This window comes from Bactrocera tryoni, chromosome 4, assembly GCF_016617805.1.
Source record: "Bactrocera tryoni isolate S06 chromosome 4, CSIRO_BtryS06_freeze2, whole genome shotgun sequence".
Taxonomy (NCBI): Eukaryota; Metazoa; Arthropoda; class Insecta; order Diptera; family Tephritidae; genus Bactrocera; species Bactrocera tryoni.
The window spans coordinates 24935828-24955943 of record NC_052502.1 but is presented as its reverse complement, the minus strand read 5'-3'; the positions used below and the strand labels follow the sequence as shown (position 1 = coordinate 24955943).

The 20116-nt window shown below is 35.2% G+C and overlaps 1 protein-coding gene across 4 annotated transcripts in view; it reads right to left on the bottom strand.

The window, feature by feature from the left end:
• The window catches only part of LOC120775723 (myb-like protein P), a 175373-nt gene that overhangs the window by 67086 nt on the left and 88171 nt on the right, over positions 1–20116 (bottom strand). For all 4 annotated transcript variants that reach the window (XM_040106036.1, XM_040106039.1, XM_040106038.1 and 1 more), the window contains exon 3: positions 7407–7507. The gene's annotated coding sequence lies outside the window, so the exon portion shown is untranslated. The remainder of the gene's footprint in view (positions 1–7406; positions 7508–20116) is intronic.

The following is a 20116-nucleotide window of genomic DNA, read 5'->3' as shown; positions in this document are numbered from 1 at the left end:
CTAAGCAAGGTGGGAGATAAGTGGTTTCGTTGCGGGCATCAAATGGTTGGAAAATAACAAAGGAAAGTAATATCAAAGTATGTACATATGAGATCTTGCCAAAGAGTCAGCAATATCTCCCTATTGCGATACCTTAATAAAGTGGCCTTAAATTGTTTGACCAATTAGAGTTAAAATTAAAAAAATAATAAGAAAATAATTCATAAAAAAATATTTCTATATATTTTGAAGACTTAAAACGTGAAATAAACTATAAACCTTTTATAGGAAACGTAAGTTTTCGACGCTACTCGAAATCAATTGGTAATGTTATTTAGCGCAGAGAAAAATATTTAAATTTAAAGCACTCTGGCCGTTTATATATTGTACTATACCTCCAAAGGAACCTCCCAACCAAGCTTTCAGAGCTTTAGGCGAGTCATTGTCGATATGTGTGTCCTAGTACAATCCGAGCTAATAGTTTGGCTGTAAGAGAGCTGCTCAGCTTAATCTACTAAAATCTCTAGCAAAACCTTCCTGACCGTCAATCCTGGCTTGGTCTTGGTTTGCGCCCTCTTACCGCGATTCGATCACAACTATTTACACTTGATTTCAGAAATTGATCGATCGTGTTGCGATTAGTGATTCGTAGATGAAAATTCGTCCATACGATTTTTTTCATTAACTCGTGTGGCACCCATACATCGAGCTTCATTTTGTATCCATCAGTGTTTAAATGGTTTCAAACGGTTTGTTGCACAATGTACATAGTTATATCTCATGGAAATTCAAATATTATATTATACATAATACTAGAAGATTCGCCCACGCTTTGCTATGGTATAAATTTTGTACCATCATTCATATAATAAACTATTAAATACAGTGAAAATTTTATTTACGAATGAAGGCAAAAATGTTTTTGTCGGTATAAGAATCCAAAGGAATGTACTTAAGGTTTAATTTTGAATATGTTCATAAAAATAACGAATTTATAGCTGCTTTCTCAATGTCTGGTTGCCAGCCTTCCTGTCCAGTTAATAAAGTTTTCCGCTTTATAGATTGTACTTAATAAACATCAAAAGTGTGCATGGTTAATGAAGGTGTTCGTTTAATAGAGCTTTTACTTCTGGCTTTTTTATTCAAGAATTGTTTTTACTATCCTATCTTCTAAGTTGGTTCGAACTGGACACAGTGTGGTAAATTTTACTAAAATCGGTTCAGTGGTTTAGGAGTCCATCGCGGACAAACAACGTGACAGGCAATATATATAAAGATATACAGAATTTCGTTTTCAGGCATAAAAAATTAACAATATCTTACTCAAAGCTGACGAAATTGCTACTGTCTCAAAAACGAAACTAATTATGTGTTGAAAGAATGCATAACACAAGTCTTGTTTGCTATTTATCAATGTCGGTGCAAGTACTTTTAGCTGCCGATAACTTTAAGCAGACATTATTGCCACTCCCACCTGTTATTAACTCCACATAATTAACCATATTCATTCGTTATTGCTATTTTTAAGCATATTTGCAACCAAAATCTAATTAAAGTAGCGTGTTCTAATTTATTTATAATAAATTTTGCAAAAAAAAAAATTAAATTAATATTAAAAAAATTTGCATTTATGTGGAAAAATTGTATGCAAAGCAATTACTATTAACACAAGAATTCAAAAGTCAATGCTTTCTGCACATTAGCAAAAGAAATGCATGTACATATGTATTAATGGGTAAATAGGTATGTTCATACTTGTATACTATTTAATGTGTTTATTATGTCTTGCTTTTCGTTCATAATTTGGCTTCAACACAGCTACATTTAACATATTCAAATATATCTATATACATATATGTATGTATGCATAGTATATATATGGGTACACCAATGGTTCTGCTTAACTGGCCAACCAACAAGAACAACAACAAAAACTATGATTATAACAAAAACAACAAGACGCGCTGCAAAAACCACAAGCTGACCGAATCACCAGTTACGGGAGTGGGCAAACAGTGCAAAATGGAATTGAACAAAAGAGCGTTAAATTAAGCAAAAATATTTCTATTCATAAACATCTTTCCATGCCATGACTACTAGCAGCAGCAACAACAAAAACAACAACAAATACCACACATATTACATATTTGCGATTATTTTGCGAAATAATTTGCTGCTTCGCTGACTCCATCTTGCATAGTTGCTTGGGCTTTGGCATATTGTTTTTGTAATTGCTATGTTGTTCGTTCGTTATTCGCCGCAAGCAAAATGGCAAAACGCAATGAGAATTATCATAATGAAAAATCATTGAACAACAGTTATTTTTTAATTTGAAAAACCCATATGGAATGATCTGGCCTTAAATTAGTGCGCTTGGGTTTCGCACTTCTGCAGCGTTTTGTGTATTATTTGTATACTTTTCTGTTGTTGGATTAACTATTTTTCAATTTGTTGCGGTTAAAATTGAAAGAACTGCAAAAAAGATATATATACTTGTATATATACATATGTATGCAAGTAAGTCGATGATGTGGCAGTTCTTGGGAGATATTGGTTTTCGCTATAAGTATTTTTAAAGTAAGTTTTTGAAGTTTACCTATAAATTGCTGGTGACTAGCTGCCATTCTATTAACCAAGGATGCTGCAACAAATATATTATATTGGGTTTGGCAACTGATATCAGTATTCAAGTATACTACCCCGTAAAACATTGCCGAGTTTATATATTTGAAAAGTAAAAAACTATGACGTCCGACAGAGCAAAATAACGACGGCAACTAAGCACCTCCCGGAATTTTTCATTTCTGTAAGCTATAAGTACTATTAAACATATTATGATCATCTAATCAATTGCACGTGATTAACAACCAATAACTACGCATAATAAATTTCAGTATACGGCTGCCTAGCTGCAATTACACTTGCGTTAGTTGATATGCATAATGCTACGGTATTAATAAACTTACTTCATTACTATAAGAAGCTTCGTGCTAAAAAAGTTCAAAACAAGAGAAATTATAACTGCGGTTTCACCGAAGCTAGAATACCTTTCAAAAAATTCGATCTAGATAAAAATTGATGTCAAATTTAAGTATTGAAATAAATCGTCAGGTTCAAATTTTAGCTTACATGAATTTTATATGGCAGCTATATGCTAGTGACCCGACATTGACGATTTCGACAAATGAGTATATGGAGATAAAGGGACACGTTTGCGGATATACAGACATACGGTGATTTAGGTTTATCAAAAACAGAAGCCAACGAGTGGCACAAAGTATTTATAAATGGTCGAGAGATCGTTGAAGACATGAATCGTTCAGGACGACCCCTTGAACTGATTAAATAATTATAAAGATGAAGGATGTGGTGCTTGAAAGTCGTCATACAAGCGTTAGAAACATGGCAAGAGAATTCGACACCTCTCACGAGTTCGTTAGAATGATTTTGGTGAATTTTGCCTCTTTGAACATGCTTGATCGTCCGAATTCCGATCTAACATTTCATGGCGAGCATTACAATTCCAGATGAGACATCGTTTTATGAGTTTTTTACATGCAGAAAAATCAACAATCATCAGAATAAAGGGGGGAAAAAAGAGCCGAAACTAAAAAAAACCACACCAAGGCTGCTCAAAAATTAAAGTAAAGGTCATTGATTTTCTCGTGGTTTGTTGCCTCATTTATTTGTACCGGAGGGACAGATGGTCAATAAGGAGTTCTATTTGGACATATTGAGGCGTTTGCGTTAACATCAGTGGGAAGCGTCCGGGATTGTGGAAGAACAATTCATTGATATCATACGATGATAATGCACTTTTGCATCGAGCTACGATCGAATGAATACCATCGATTAACCACCGTATTCACCAGATTTCGCTCCCTGTGATTTTTTCTTGTTCCCAAAACTTAAACTGCCGCTCCGTGACACCCATTTTCATTCGACCGAGGAAATAAAACAAAATAGCTAAAGGAGCTAAAGGAGCTAAAGGCTAAGCCAAAAAGTGTTTTGACGAGGCGAAAACTATTAACATAAGTATATGACATCTGGTGGGGATTACTTTGAAAGCGACAAAATATATGTATATTGATTCATAATTAAATTTTTTATTTTATTTAAAATTGTCGGGTACTTTTAGATAGTATTCTTTATAGGCTTGTCTATGTCTGCAACTATCCATATCCCAAAACTTCAAATTTTAACTATTTTTTTTAAATACGAAATAGTCGAAAAAAGCGTATCAAAATTGATTTCTCGTAAAAAAATTGTCTCCCACTTTTTCGCAGAACATAATGACATTCTAGATTAATATTATTTTTTTTTTTGGTTTCAGATTGCAGATTTCAGGAGTATTGAAATCGTGTGTATAGTCGCAAACTTATTTTTGGGACATCCATTTCATCAGCTGCTAATTTTTGAAATTTTTATTTATTTGTGTTGTTCTTAGAATTATTCCTGTATTCTTTTAAACCTCTACTATAATGTAATTCTTTAGTTTTTGTGAATCTCTGGGAACACTGATGTTTGTATTACACTTTGAAATCGAAATCGACACTTTTCTGCGATGAAACCAAAACAAAACATTGAAATTAATTTAAATCTCGTTCATTCATTAACTCTCACTCCCGATATAGAACTAAAAACTATCTTGTAAATTTCCACGCAGAAGCAAGAAGACCTGCAACCACATGCACACTCAATTAAAACGGTTGCAATCAGCCGCCAAATTGGGAACAACACAGGAAAGAATCTGAGCTCAAGTGAGCGCTGAAAAAAACTCAACGCAGACGAAATTTCCATTTTAGTCAATTTGCCACTGACCTTCCACAATATGCCTCAAGGTTATTGCAACAGCTACTTTACGACCGCGACGGCGACAGCGACGGCGACGTCAACGATGTACAACTTTTTCATGCTGTCAAGCAGCGTCACCACACAGCGAATTGGAATTCTGTGTCGCACCATACACGCATACAAATACACAAGAGCATGTGTAGAAATGTAAATAAAAATGGAGGCAACACACACGGTGTGTGTGTGTATGTGCTTTCATGAGAGCTCTGCTGCTCGTAAAAATGTCGCATCCGTTAGCATAATTTCCAATAATGGACTCTTGCATGGCAGCTTGTTGGCTATTATAAGCGTTGTTGGCCGCCAAGGTGCGCTGGCTGTCTTCTGCGCCTGCGCCACAGCGATTTGTTGCCAACAATGTGTTGACGATGTGTTGCCCGATACGCAGGCATTGCTGCTACTGCTACTATTGTTGTTGTTGTTGTTAGTATTGTTTTTGTTGTTGTTGTTTTTTGGTGATGTTTATGGTTTTGTTGTTGGTGTTCGTATTATTCAACGTCATGGAAATTTTCTCTGGCAGTGTTTGCAACAACAACAACCACAAATTGCTGTCATGGCAAGTGTGTCAGTGCGGTCGGGATCCACTTCCACTTTTGCGCCGGCGACCACACGAGCAACCACACGCATATGTACACATACATATGTACATGTGTGAGCGCGTGTAAGTGCGTTGCATGGAAATTGCAACAGCAAATACCGGCAATAACAACAACAACGGCAATAGTTTTTTAGCGACAACTTGCTGTCCTCTCATCGCTAATATTTTTATGATCTGAATGCCTTAAATAATTCTCATTTTTCCTGCGCCTACATTTAGGAAAAAAAAAACATTTTCTGCGTCTCTCGGCTGGAATTTAATTTCTAATTTCCTTTACGCGTGTGTCAAAATGTGTTGGCTTCTGGGCTTCGTCTTAGCTATTTATCCGCTGAAAAATCATGTTAATTTCCTGTCGCCTGCATTTTAGTGTCAACTTTAGTTGGCACAACAACAACAATAATTAATAGCGCCAACAAGTTTATTGGGAAATTCGGAAAAACTGAAATTTCCACTCTAGTGGAAGGAGGTCAGTGGAGTAGGCGCTTCGTAAAATAAATATTAAATGTTAGTGGGAAATTTCCAGTTTGAAAAATATTTAAATTCAATAACCAGAATGAGAACTAGAATAATGGTTACTTAGAGTCTACTTCCTTAGTAAAAAATTTATACTCTGTAGCTAAATATAGAGAAATCGGGTGATAGAGAATTTGGGTGAGGTGATAACGAAAACTTTCAAAAATGATTTAAATATCGAAGTAGAAATAACTTCCCATATATTTTTTATTCCAGTGGCCAATAAAAGTTTACTTCGAAAATATTGTTCAAACGTTCGTGCAGTTTAATGAAAAGAAAAAAAAACATGTTTATTACTAACATACTAGATTTTTTTTTATATAATTGAAAATTTTATTTGGATATTACATTAAAACAACCTCTCAGCAGTCTTATGATATACTAAAATTGTCTAACTTTTTTTGGAGTATAGGTACTAAGTAGTCCACATTGAAAAACTTTCGAAATTCGAAAATATGTTTACTGAGTTGAACGACCCAATATACCATATAATACATATGAATATGGAGGATATAACTGTGGGACGGCACTTCAAGCTCTTTATGTACAGCTGAGAACGAAACCATTGGTTCTTAGAAAAGCCAAAAGAACAGCTAGTACAATGTCATGTCGCAAAGCAGAGAAAATGGACTGCCTACCTCAAAACAATCGATCACGACACGAGCGGGATAGGATAGAGACCGAGCGCTGAAGAGAAATACGCATTTTAAACAAAAAAGAGGGAAGCCGAAATGCGTGACTATGAAGAGCTTGACAAGCTGGCAGACAGGGGTAATGCTCAAAAATTCTACGAAAAAAGCGGCGACTAACAGAAGGTTTCAAGACCGCAGCAAAATCTTGTAGAACACCCCGAGGAGATCTAGTGACTTATGCCCGGAGCATACTAAAATTATAGAAGGAACACTTCACCAGCCTGCTGAATGGCAGTGAAAATATAACGCCAGAAGTACGCGAACTCGATTTCCCAATCGATGACGATGGAGCAAAGGTTCCTCTTCGTCGACTTCAAAGCTGCTTTTGATAGCGCGAAAAAGAAATGCCTTTAGGACACTATGTCTGAATTTTGTGTCTCCGCAAAACTAATACGGCTGTGTAAACTGAGTTGAGGAGGATGGAGGATAATATATACATATATAATTGTGACACAGAGAGTGTTCAAATCAGACTGCACTAACCTCTTTATTTCTTAATTTCGGCTTCGAACGTATTAACTATTATGATTGTCAATTAATCGAAAGCCACATTGCGAACACCTTTTAGAAGACAGTGAGCAGATAATGAAGGTTATAAGAACATTATATTGGAAAGAAAATCAATTTCAGAACCAACAAATCAAAATGAATTCGTATTCATTAAGAACATAACTAAACCTAAAAGAATTTGATTCCCAAATATTTGTTATATATTTTTTAATTAAAAATAGATTTTAGTTAGTTATAAATTTAAATTAAAAAAAATAACTCACCTTTGATCTTTATAATTCCTTTCTGATAAATCTTATGGGGTTTATAAATTTACCGCTTCAAAAATCATAACGTATTATAAACAAATACGTAATTTTTTTCACTGAAATTAAAGAAAGAAAACGAAAAATTCTAATTAGACTCAAGAAAATATAAATAATTTATATAATTTTTTAATATTTGAGGTTGAATGATAAATTTTTATTGCAACATATAAGTATTAAATTACAAATTTAAATAATTAAGGAAGGACAAAATTCGAGTGCAACCGAACATTTTATACTCTTGCAACTTGCAGGAATCAATTCTAGGGAAATACCTTAAAGTCAACCAGACAACCGGAGAATCGAAACCTAAGCAGTGGTCCGATTACGCCCATCACGAACTCGTAATTTTTTTTGTACCAAGCAACCCGCATACCAAGAGTTATCAAGATATCTCAATTTTTACACAAGTTACAGCTTGTACGGACGAACAAACGGACGGACAGACAAACAGTCACCCGGATTTCAGCTCGTCTCATCATCCTAATCATTTATACACATATACCTGTACATAACAATCTAACTCACTTAGTTTTAGGTAATACTTACAACCGTTAGGCGAACAAAACTATGTATAATACTATGTAGCAATAGATTACAAGAGTATAAAATGTGAATAAATCTATTAAGTCAAATTAAGTCAAGGTATGAATTTGAGTTTATTATAAAAATGAGACCATACCACTTGATCAATCATGACCCCAGCTGCTAAAAAAAAGTAATAATACTTTTTCACGTATTTTAGCACAAATCTTTATTATTGACTTAAAAATTGCATTGTGTTCAAGTCGCTTAGAACGAATCTAGCATTGACAAACTTCATACCCGAAATATTAACCAAAATGTTTTGATTCGATATATGAGCTGTTGAGATCCTCTGCTATCTCTCTGTTGCCAACACGATGATTTTCAAGCAATGTTTCTTTAACTTTTTCGATGTTATCGCCATTAACAGAAATTTTCAAACACTTGTGTGAGTGATAAAGTGGACTTTCGGTTTGATTTGGGCTTTCAATTTAAATTCACCAGTCCGGGTCAAATTTGATCAGATGGTATTATTAAAGTTCGCCATTTACGATAAAAGCTTAACCTGAAGTCAGATATGGCCAGCTAAGCCAACTGTGGTCGGATCCTAGTGGAGGTGAAAATTAAAACTTACTGAATAAAATATTCAATCGGCCCAAAGAGTTCTTATCATAGATACACATTTTTCAAAAAATATACTAATTGGTAAAAATTATGAGCAAGTGGTTTATGTATAGGCTTGTACATAAGGGATATGAAATAGTACCGTTAAATTAAATAAGTGCCAATATCGCCAACGTTCATTAAAAAATTAAAAGTGAAGTGAAAATGAAAACAACACGCTCATTAGCTCAGCGGTGTTTAAAGGCAACTTTAAATAATTGCACAATAAATTAAAAACCAATAAAATTGCAATAAATAACAAATTTCATAAATAAATGTGAGTTCTAGCCGACATAACGCATATAAAACTGAGAATTATTCTTTTAATTGTCCAACAATTAACGATTGTTGTAACAATTTACAACTACAACTTTACAACAATATAGTCAAACAACATGCTAAACAACCTGGACAGCAAGGCGATAATGTCACTAGCAATACAACTTTAAATCAATGCGAGTAATGGAAAAAATATGTGCATTAAGGTGAGCAAAAGAAATTTCGAATTAACGGATTAAAATATGTTTTTATGAGGAGAAAAACATATTCCTGTAGAGGCAGGAGTTTTAGTTTAGTTTTAAAAGCTGTCGTTGGTGATTCAATTAAAACTTTTTTTTTTACTTTAAAAATTAAAAAAAAAGAAAAGAAAAGAAAAAAAATAAAGTTTACAACGCAGATCGTTAGAGTGCATTTTCTAAAAAAAATTATCGGTCTGATTTTTTTCAATTATGAAATTCCTCTTTTAAAAGCTGCATATAAATTAATTTGAAGCCATAAATTCGAGATTATTTTGTTTTGGACTCACCCTAGCAAACGTACATATATATACGCATTTGTGTATATCCAAAAGTATGTGGCATGTATTACTTTAAAATATGTGTTACGCATTTAATTCACTCTTTCAACAACCACTGTGCAACAATTACCGCCTTCCTGCCCACCCCACAAACTAACCAACAGACCAAATAAAACAATTTTGTTGTAATTTTGCTCGCTTGTTGCTACTGTAACTTATTATACAACAGCGCACTTACAAGTCAGCAACAACAGCCAATACTAACAACTACAACAAAGGCATGGCAGCGATAATTTTTGCACACTTTGCACACATTGAGTTGCTCGCCTTCCCTTTGTGTGTCATTATAAATCTATTAGCCGGCATTTTGCCTGAGGAATGCTGAAATGCCGCAAAGCGAATAGCTCTGAATACTCAATCGGCGTGGCAAACTCTGAGCTTGCCGCAGGAATGTGCGGGTGTGTGTGTGTGTACGCGAAATGGCAGTTGAATAAAATTATTGCAGTAAAAAATGGTTTTGATTAAAATTGACGCAAAAAAAAAAAATTAATTTACTTGACTTCCATAGAGCCTCCGGCCTGTCAAAGTTCTGAGTGTTTATCGCAAAAAGATAGTGAGATAGCATCTGGCAGAGACAACTGGTCAGCATATTGATAAATATATGCTACAGACATATGTTTCTTTGTAGAAATTATATATGTGGTATATATATACATATTAAATTCATGTAGACATATGTATGTATGACTGTAAGTAAGTATATTTCCCAATGAACGAATTTATTAATGCGCGAGTTTGCGCTTCGAGCGACATTAATTGCATTGCAAATGAGCTAGCAATTTTTTTTATATTCATTGAGCAACCAGAAAACATAAAAAAATTTATGCATATTTATGTGCGACATAAATCATTCATAATTTGACAAGTATTCATAAATTATACGTAATAACGGACAAACTAATTACTAAGCGCTTAGTTAAAAAGATAAACAAGTATGCATTTAGGCGCAAAAAATTATTGTGGTATATAAAATAATATATATGTATGTATATATTTCACTTAAATTTTTGAAAATCATTTGTCTTTTATTTAACCTCAATATTTAGCTTTTGATCTCAGATGGGTTTTGAAGAAAATTCTTAGAAAATGTTGGCGTATTTTTCAAACAAATCCACTGTCATCCAAAATGTAGGCAATATGAAACAACATATGTTGTACTGGACTTGATATAAGCATACTTTAATTATTATACATATGTTTATGTAAATGATTATACATATATTTATTTTTTTTGCGGGTAGTTACAGTCTAAAAAAACGAACGTGACTCTACCTCCAAAAAAGTTTAATGCACACACATATCTCAGAAAGCATTAAAGCTACATGAACCATACTTATTGAGAATAAGTTTCACTTTATAAAATAGGAGAAATCGGATGATAATCATGCCTACCTCTCATATAAAGGTTGTGTTGAAAATTACAAACATTTTGGAAAATCACTAAGTAAGTACGTCACAAACGTTAAGGGACACAACTAGGATAGTATCTAAGGGCTAGGAATCGGTGTAAAAATTGGAAATTCAACACCGTTAACCTTTTGATTAAATACTATCACAGGAAATAATCAACCAATTTGAATCAAAATTGAGACATTTTTATGGTATACTGTGAAAATGGGCGAAATCGAACTACAGTCATGCCTGTGTGTAAATTATATTCATAAAACAACAACTCCAATGGCGGGTCTTGAATTGGTAGTACCTCTGCCACCTTAAGACATCTTCGCTGAAAACTGGGCTGCAAAATCGGCAAGACGTCTACTGGCTGCAGGATAATTTACGTTTAGAACCTTCGGGCATAGCTCGATGGGTAATGACGATTTGGACTACGGACTTCTTGAGCCCTTTTTTCAACTGGGTAAAAAGGTTCAAAGTAAATGTAGAAAATGATGGTTGGCGAAAAGGTATGTTAGCTAAGTTCAACACTCTAATCGTAGGGATGGCTCGAAAATGGACGATGGAGTTGGTGCGGGGATATGCTGTCCAGCGTTAGGCCTTTTAAGTGGCCGGACCACTGAAATATACTTCAAGCTCAGGTCTCTGCTATTGCGAAAGCCGCGGAGCCGGATTCCAGAATCAATATCCACGTAGACAGCCAAGCAGCAATCAAGACAGTAGCCTCGTATCGCATATCGGCCAAAAGGGTCTTGGAAAGCAAGGCAGCAGTGGAAAAAGTTGCCAGAAGCAAGCGACTTTACTTCTACTGGGTGTCAGGTCACTAAGGTATTGAGGAAAATGAAATAGTGGATGAGATTACCAAAAATAGTGTACGGCTAACACCCGAAAACGTGATCAACACTGGGAAATCCATGCATTATCTATACGACGATCAGAAGCATGATAAAAAAAAAACTCAAAAACCGGTGGAATGAGCTATAAGGGCGCAAAAGTGCAAAAATCATAAACAATACGGTGGATCGGAAGTACGCAAAATTTCTATTGCCACTCGATAGAAGAGACTGGGGGAACTGGTCACTGTCTGGTGGCGACACACGCCCACAGAATAAGGCAGACAGATCGAGAAGACTGCAGGAAGTGTCTAGAGCAAGGCGTAAGAGAAACAATGGAGCACCTATTGTGCTCTTGTCCCGCATTGGCAAGACTACACTGTAAGCATCTGGTATTGCAGAGGACCAAAACTGGTCTATGCGAGGCACATTCTTTAAAAAATATCAAGCACGATTGTAATTCACTCACGATATCGTCGAATAATGACTGTTGAATTTTTAAGTAATTTGTTTAATATAAAGTTTGGGCTATCCTGAGAGAGTATACAATTTTAGCTTTCCTCCGAATTTCGTTCTTCCTTACTTGTTTTGAATTGTACGCCATTATACAAGTATAAAATGTTTATAAATTATACAATGTATTATACATATATTTTATAATTTTCTTTTCTAGTGTTTATGCATTTTGCCAATACATTATAACATTTTAAGCATATTTGCACCAAAATGTTCACCATTTACAAAATTGTTTAGTTATGATCCTACATTCTTCAAGCGAGTTCACTTAATTTTATGACAATATTAAGAAACTGAATGACTTTTTCAGCAAAAGCATAATAAATTATTTTTTTACCAAGCGCTTGTATTTAATATGCTTACATTAAGATCAGCAAAGTAGGTAGGCTCATTTCAAACCATACCGGTTTCTCCCCGTGGCCTTAATTTGATAATACCACGGATATGTGGAACAATACACTGTTATGAGCTGAGTTCAAATATGACAAATAGTAGACGCATGAATGGCCATTATGTAAAAAAGTTTAAAAAATAATTAAATAAACTGTCGATTCCAAGCTTGAGTATTCTAAACTTGAACATTCTATTATTAAAAGAATCATAAAAAAGCAACATTTCCATGCTAATTAAATTCTTGAGACGCCACAAAAAGAGTAGATACACTTGTGTGCCAATTTCGATTAAAGTTGTGGATACGGTTAACTGGTTAACCGCTGAATTATGCTAAATGATTATGCCATATTTTTTAGTATTTAATTTGCATGCCTCTCTAAAATTTTTTTAACATTCTTATGTCTTATGCCAATGCATATTAAATTAGAAAATCGTTTTTTATTGTAATAATGCAAATTTGTTCACTCTTAACTGTGACATCTAACATAAATACATATATTTATTTGAGCACCAGAAGACACTGATGAGCCTCAGAGCGATGATTTTATAGGTTAACAACCGAAATACAACGCTGTAGTGATCACGCACCTTCGTATGTACTGAGAAAAATTAACAGTGACGAAGAAAGTTATACAATCAATATATATTTATTTATAAATTTGCAAATTTAACTAAATTTAACCATTTTTTTGTCTCTTCATTTAAGTTCGCGGTCCGCTGATTTTCCTTTGTACGCTACTGAAGTGGTTAATTAATTTGTATTTTTGGTTTGTGATAACTTTTTCGGTGTTAAAAAAAAAATTATTACAAATAAACTACAGACTAACAAAAATTTTAAAATTCAACAAAAAAAGGAAGATTTTTACATTTTCAAAATATTTTTTTATTTTAATTATTAACATTTTTTCTCTACTTCGTTGTTACCAACCACTTAAGCATTGTATTTCCTTCACTCAATTCATTTAAATAATTGTGAATGGATAATGACTTTGTGGCGCATATTAAACTGACAGCAGCCGCCCACATCGCACGCCAACTCTGCCATATTTGGTTCAAATGCAAATATTCAAATTCAAACTCAAATTAACGAACAACACTTATACGAGTATATATAAAAATTTGCGTGGTGAAACGTTCGAAAAGCAATTAATGCTCTTGAAGATACTCGTATTCAACACGCAAGAGGAATTATCGTAGGCAACAAAAACAATCACATGCTGCGAACCCTCAATTGCTTTGCCTATCGAAGCGGTTAGATCGAAAATAGACTAGCTTGGATTTCCGGCAACAGTTACAAAAACAATGTCTATGCGAAGGTTTGAAAGTTTAAAGATTGTGCTCTCGTTATGAAAATTTATTGACATATTGCATGACAATTGACAGTTGGATGTCACTTTGTGTACGTCAATAATATTGCTTCACATTTTGTGATGCGTTTACGTTTCTATTTTGACAGCAAACTTGGAAAATTTCTCCTCTTAGCATACTTCAAATATATTTATGTTGCCAATTTTGGAAGTCAAAGTACTTTTCGACATTCTTCTTGAAAAAGTCATCTCTTTTATGACACTCTTTCGGACTTTTTGGACTTTCGAAATTCGATCAGTGTGAGGTGATACATAGCCACCTTTTTTAAGATCGTCATTATATTGAGTGCAATTCGAGGTACTGTTAAGTTTACTAGTATTGTTGCAAATCAAAATTTGTAAGGTAAGTTCTAAGTTCGGGTGTAACCGAACATTTTTTACTCTTGCAACTTGCAGGAATCAAAGCCAGGGAAGCAAGGCTTATACTACCTAAACACCCGACTACCCTTAGGCTACTATGCAAAAATGTGGAGAGTCGACTGGAAGCAATAAGGAATCACTGGTCGACCTGGTCAACACTAATTTTTCAGGGTGTACAGACGATTAAGATCTCCAACTTGCAAGAGATAACGTAGAGTACATCGCAAGAAAGAAGACAAAAGTACTTTGGGCAATCAACGGCTTCCGGTCATGATGCAGAACGTATCAAGAGCGCTGGTTCCTTACTTGACCATAATATACGAAGGACGTTTAAGGCTTAACGACGTAATTATTCTTTAGAAAGAGGCAAGGATCGTATTCATACCGAAGGCGGCCAAAGCAGTCCTATATTCGAAAGAATACAGACCAATAAGTCTAACTTCATCTCTTCTGAAGAATTTTGAAAAAATTCTAGACCTCTATATGTATGAGGGAAGGTTTTATTAGCCAACATGTCGAAGGAACAGCACGTCTATGCGGAGGGTAGATCCACAGATACTGCACTGCACTCGTTAAACCGAAATATAGTAAAAGCCCTAAGCCATAAGGAATATGATCCAGGTGTCGCTAAAAACCACTCCAACGGTCCCAACAGAAAGGATACTTAACCTACCACCAATCAATATTACAGTAGAAAGCTCTGCGGTAAAATCTGCCTCAAGATTGAGGCCATTGGGTGAGTCCTCTAAAAGGTCTTTCGGGCATAGCTCAAACGGCGGGCTGGTAGACAAATTAGATTCCATACCCATACGCTTCATTTGGTAGAGAAGGTCCCAAGAACACTAAAGGAAGATGGATGGTGCCGAAGCCTGCGACACACCAGCGGAACTAACAACATTTACACAGTTGAACCCATAATGGGCAATGAAGCGGGATCTGGAATCTATTTCTCGGAGCTGGATCTGAGACGACCCTTCAAGCTGCCGGATTACTGCAGTGTCTTCCAGGCGGAAGTATTTGCAGTTGAGAAAGCGGTCTATAGCTAACAACGCAGGAAATAACGTGAAAATAAATCATAAGTATAAACATACGTCTATAACAAGGCAGAAATTAAGGGAAATCTCACAAGAAGCAGGCTGCATATATAATGTGTTCCAGTTTACAAAGGAGTTCCGGGAAACGAAGTAGTTGAGGAGATTGCCAAAAGTGTCATCCGTCTGACTACCGAACAAGCACAGAAAATATGGAATTCACTTTAAACGATATACAACGAAATTTACGAAAGGGATGACAGGCGGATCAGGGCGAGATGAAAAGCCTTAAGTACATGCAGGATCGCTAAGTTCATGTACAAGAGATCATTAAGAAAACTCGCTTGCTTTTTACTCACACGATCTCGAAAGGACTGCCGGACGGCTGTTGGCCTGTTGACAGGTCACAACCTACTAGCATTACATGCGAGCCATGTTGGAATCCAAGCAATTTATATATACATATACTCCATATAACTCATACACTGACCGAGATTAAGGGTTTTCTGTGAATTTTATTGAAATAATACTTATAATGTACATTTACAGAATGTACTTTCATAATTGGAGATTTATTTTGAAATAATTTAGAATCCCCTGATCTTTGAAATTCAGATGTCGGGGATATAAACTTCAAACTAATGAGGAAATTTTTAGAATTATGAATACATATGAGGACAAAATGGGAACAGTAAAGACTGGGTAAAGAAATAAGAATACTCTTTTAATGTAAGTTGTGCCCGAAAGCTATAAACTCGAGTTTCGTGTTTTTACAAAATTTTAAAATAAGGTATTTCCGGCCTTAGGCGCCTTTTTACATAATATAAAGGTACTTAAGTATATGCTACTATGCAGCAATATATATTTTTTCAGAACTATACATACAATCAACTTGTTCGCCCACACACAGTCAGCATAAAGGTTGCTGACGTTAAGCGTGAACTCCGAATTTGTATAAAATTATTATTTCCACGGCATTCTTACTGTTCTATATACATACTTATTCATTTGTATGATTATTTTAATATTTTAGTGTGTTTATATTAACACCAATTTGGCACGGATTTGGCAATTTTATTTTGAAGCAGCTGCCAGTGAAGCCTAAATTGGCTGAGGGTTTTCCCCAAGAAAGTTAAAATAAAAACTATGAGTGCCTGCCTACTACCGGCCTCCAACAGCACGTCAGCACGTTCTTAGCCACGTTGTTGTCAACTTTCTGGGACAGCAAGTGGGCGTCATTTGCCAGCTGCCACACTCGTACGCGCACTTACAGCTTGTAATTGGCGCGCATGCGCAGTGTTACTTGCGCTGGAAGTGTTGAAAGCTGTGTTAAGTTGATGGATGATGCGTGATCGCCGAGACGACAATTTGAAGGCGTTGAGATTAAAATAGACGCTTGAATATATGGAAATACTTGACAACAACAACATATATGTCTGTGCGTGGCTCTCCACCGATTTAAATTTCGCTGGCGTCAATTAGGTCATAAATATTTCTAACCGCAAACGCTGTGACAGCGTGACTACCTGAATAAATTCAGTCAAGAAATAAGTAAAAAAAAACTAAGGAATAGACAACCCGAAAACCTCTGAGATGTTAAGTCATTTAAATCGGCGCTAATGATGTTGCTTTGGTTTATGTAAATTATCATTGATTTTACACAAGTTTTGTGTTTATATGTTTTGCTTAGGCAATTTATGATTTTTGTTGTTTTTAGGCTTTTTATATGGGTATAGGGTGATCGAAAAATGTGTGCTCGATAAACTTTTTGAATATTTTGATTTATTCTATTCTTATTCATTGATAATATAATGCTTAAAGCTACAACTAAGCTAGGAATTTCACACCGACCAGCTCTGCAAAATTGTTGATAGATACAACGTGCATAGATACAACCCTGTTTAGCTGCTTATAACTGTAGTTCCCACTTTAGAACCTTATACTACTTTCTACTAGCTATATGTAGAAAATATATGGGACCAATGGCTACTTCTTCCAATTTATGAAGCTTTACTATTTTCTTCCAAATCACGACTTCAGGAATACAAAGAGGTATTGTTTTTGAGACAGATATTTTGAAGATAAGATATCAAATCATCTTAGGTGATAAATAATTAAAATAATGACAATGTAATCATTTGTCTCGCCAAAAAATCTCACCTCAACACCAAAGAGTAATATTATCTGAGGATTCGGTTACTTCTGACAGCAAGTGCATGCCAACATGCTAACGTTATGAAACTTCCAACAAAAATGAGTCTTATCGTCAAATAACTCCCCACTCCCCAGTAGTGAAGACAATTGAAGCCTTGCTTCTCCCGACCTGCACAAACCACTTGAGCCTAGCAAACAACCAGCATGGCTTCCAGAAACCATCCTGCGAGAGACGATCCTCGTAGCCTTGGACTTATTAGAAGCCTTTGACACAGTCAATCACACAACACTACTTGAGAACAGCGAAAAAACGCGATTATCGCCAAAGTACAGAGCCGCAACAAAATCCTCAACTCGATAGCTGGCAGCACATGGGGAAAAGACAAAGAAACGTTGTTAGTAACTTACAAGGCAATCGACCGGTCAGTCCTTAACTACGCCGCACCAATATAGTCGCCTGGATGCAGAAAAACGCAGACGAGAAAGCTCCAAACTGTCAGATCACTCACTACAAACCACAGCAGGTTGCCTATTGATGTCTCCCATCAAACACCTGCGCAGTTATTCCCGTATGCTTCCAGTTAAGCAGCATAATGAACACCTCACCAAGCAGTTCCTGCTGGGGTGCTTTCGCGGAAATCATCACCTGCTTAGACCCCGCCTGCTAGGAACATCAAGAGATCGTTCCTTAACTACGTTGACGACAACAAACAATATGCCGACCAGACTTTGGACGCAACTAACAACCGACAAGCACTAACCGCCTTTCACAGTGTAGTCATCAACACCTTCACCGACTCCCTCTTCAAGTTACCGCGAGAAACGAGATTGACCCTTGCGCAGCTTCGTTTTGGATACATCAGCAGCACTTATCCAGAATAGACCCCGACATATCTAATATATGTCCGACATGCAATGAGCCCCGCATGACATTGGTCACATCTTTGCCCTCCCAGCTACCCATCCTCATCTGAGACCCTTCTCCATTTGGTTCGACAACGTCAAAACACCACGATTCTTGAACCTACCGTTTGATGATGTCGACGTTAACTTATCTGATCCCTTCCATCCTAACGGGATTAGATACTCATTACAACAACAACACAGAAAGAGTTTGTTTTAGAGCCTCCCTGGCGGGTGATAGCAAAGATGCTCTAGACATCTACTAGAACTGGGAATTATAGGCTATATAAATCAGTCTTTGTACGATAATGGTGGCTTTATTATTTTTCAGACCCTTCTCTACCCACTGAAACACGAACACAGCGTTTGCCATCTAACAGTCCGGTTCAAATTTGATGAGATTTTCAGATCATTTTTTAATCAGTCTTTGTTGTTATGAAAGAATCTCGACAATGAATTGTAATTTGCCATTGTTTTTTATGACAGTTGAATGAAGCTATTGTAAAACCTTTAGAAATTAATTCAGAAATTATTAAGATGTGGTAATCTTAAACTTAAATTGAATGTGAAAATGCAATTCGTATAGTTTTATAGAGCTTCCAATGAGATTAATCAAAACGATCTTCTAACTAACTTCTTAGGTTTAAAATTAAAGAAAAATATATATTTTTAAACAATTTTTGTTTTTATTTGAGAAACATATCTAAAACTAATCTTGAAACACCCTTTACTTAAATTCCACCTGACCGTTTTTTTAACTGTTTAACAAAATTTAATTTTTTCTTAGCTTTGTTTGCTTTTGTCAAACGCAATCAACAGAAACGAAACTTCGAAGTCGAATTCTTTGTTCTTGTCAAACATGGAACCGCAGTTAAATACCAGATTTTTTGTTAAATAATTTATTTGTAAAATGCCTTTTTCATCGTTGTGTTTGTTATGCTTTTATGTCGTTCATTTTGTTAAAAGTTTTTGTTTAGGAATTTTTTGACATCCAAAAAAAGTTGGGGAATTTTCAATGTGTGGCTTGTAAAACAAGTTGCCGGTAAAAACTCTCGCAAAAAAATTACTAACGTAAAGTTAAAAGGCGGCGTTGTGGATTACACAAGAAAAATAGTTAGCTGTCATAAAAACAACAGAAAACTCAGAATAATATTTGCATACCAAGAAATTTTGTTAAAAATGTGCATACGTAAGTATTTGTTTGCATTTTATGTCGTTTTATTAATGACATTAAATAAATCTCTTTTTCTAATAGCGGTTAGCAATGTAGTAGTAACTCTTCGTACCAGCAGCACTGAACAGATTTTAAATTTTAGATTGATTTAAAGTTTTATTTTCAAAAGAATTTATGTAAAAAAATATGTAAAAAGTTTATAAAAAAATGCTTGGAAGTAAATGTGAGAGTCAAGATTTCTGTTTTAAAAAAGCGCTTAAATGACTAAATTACTAATAAACTATTACATATGTATGTACATATCACAACAGGCTTTCTGTGAATTCTTATATAGCTCAATAAATTCGCTTCCGACATTCTTCGTTAAAAATATTTATTTCAAGTATACCACACATTTTCTTAGGTTGCCCATCACTACCCACTGCTCTCAGCAATGAGAATTTCTTTGACATTTGTTATATTTGATACATTTAATATTCACCTCAATCAAATGTGACA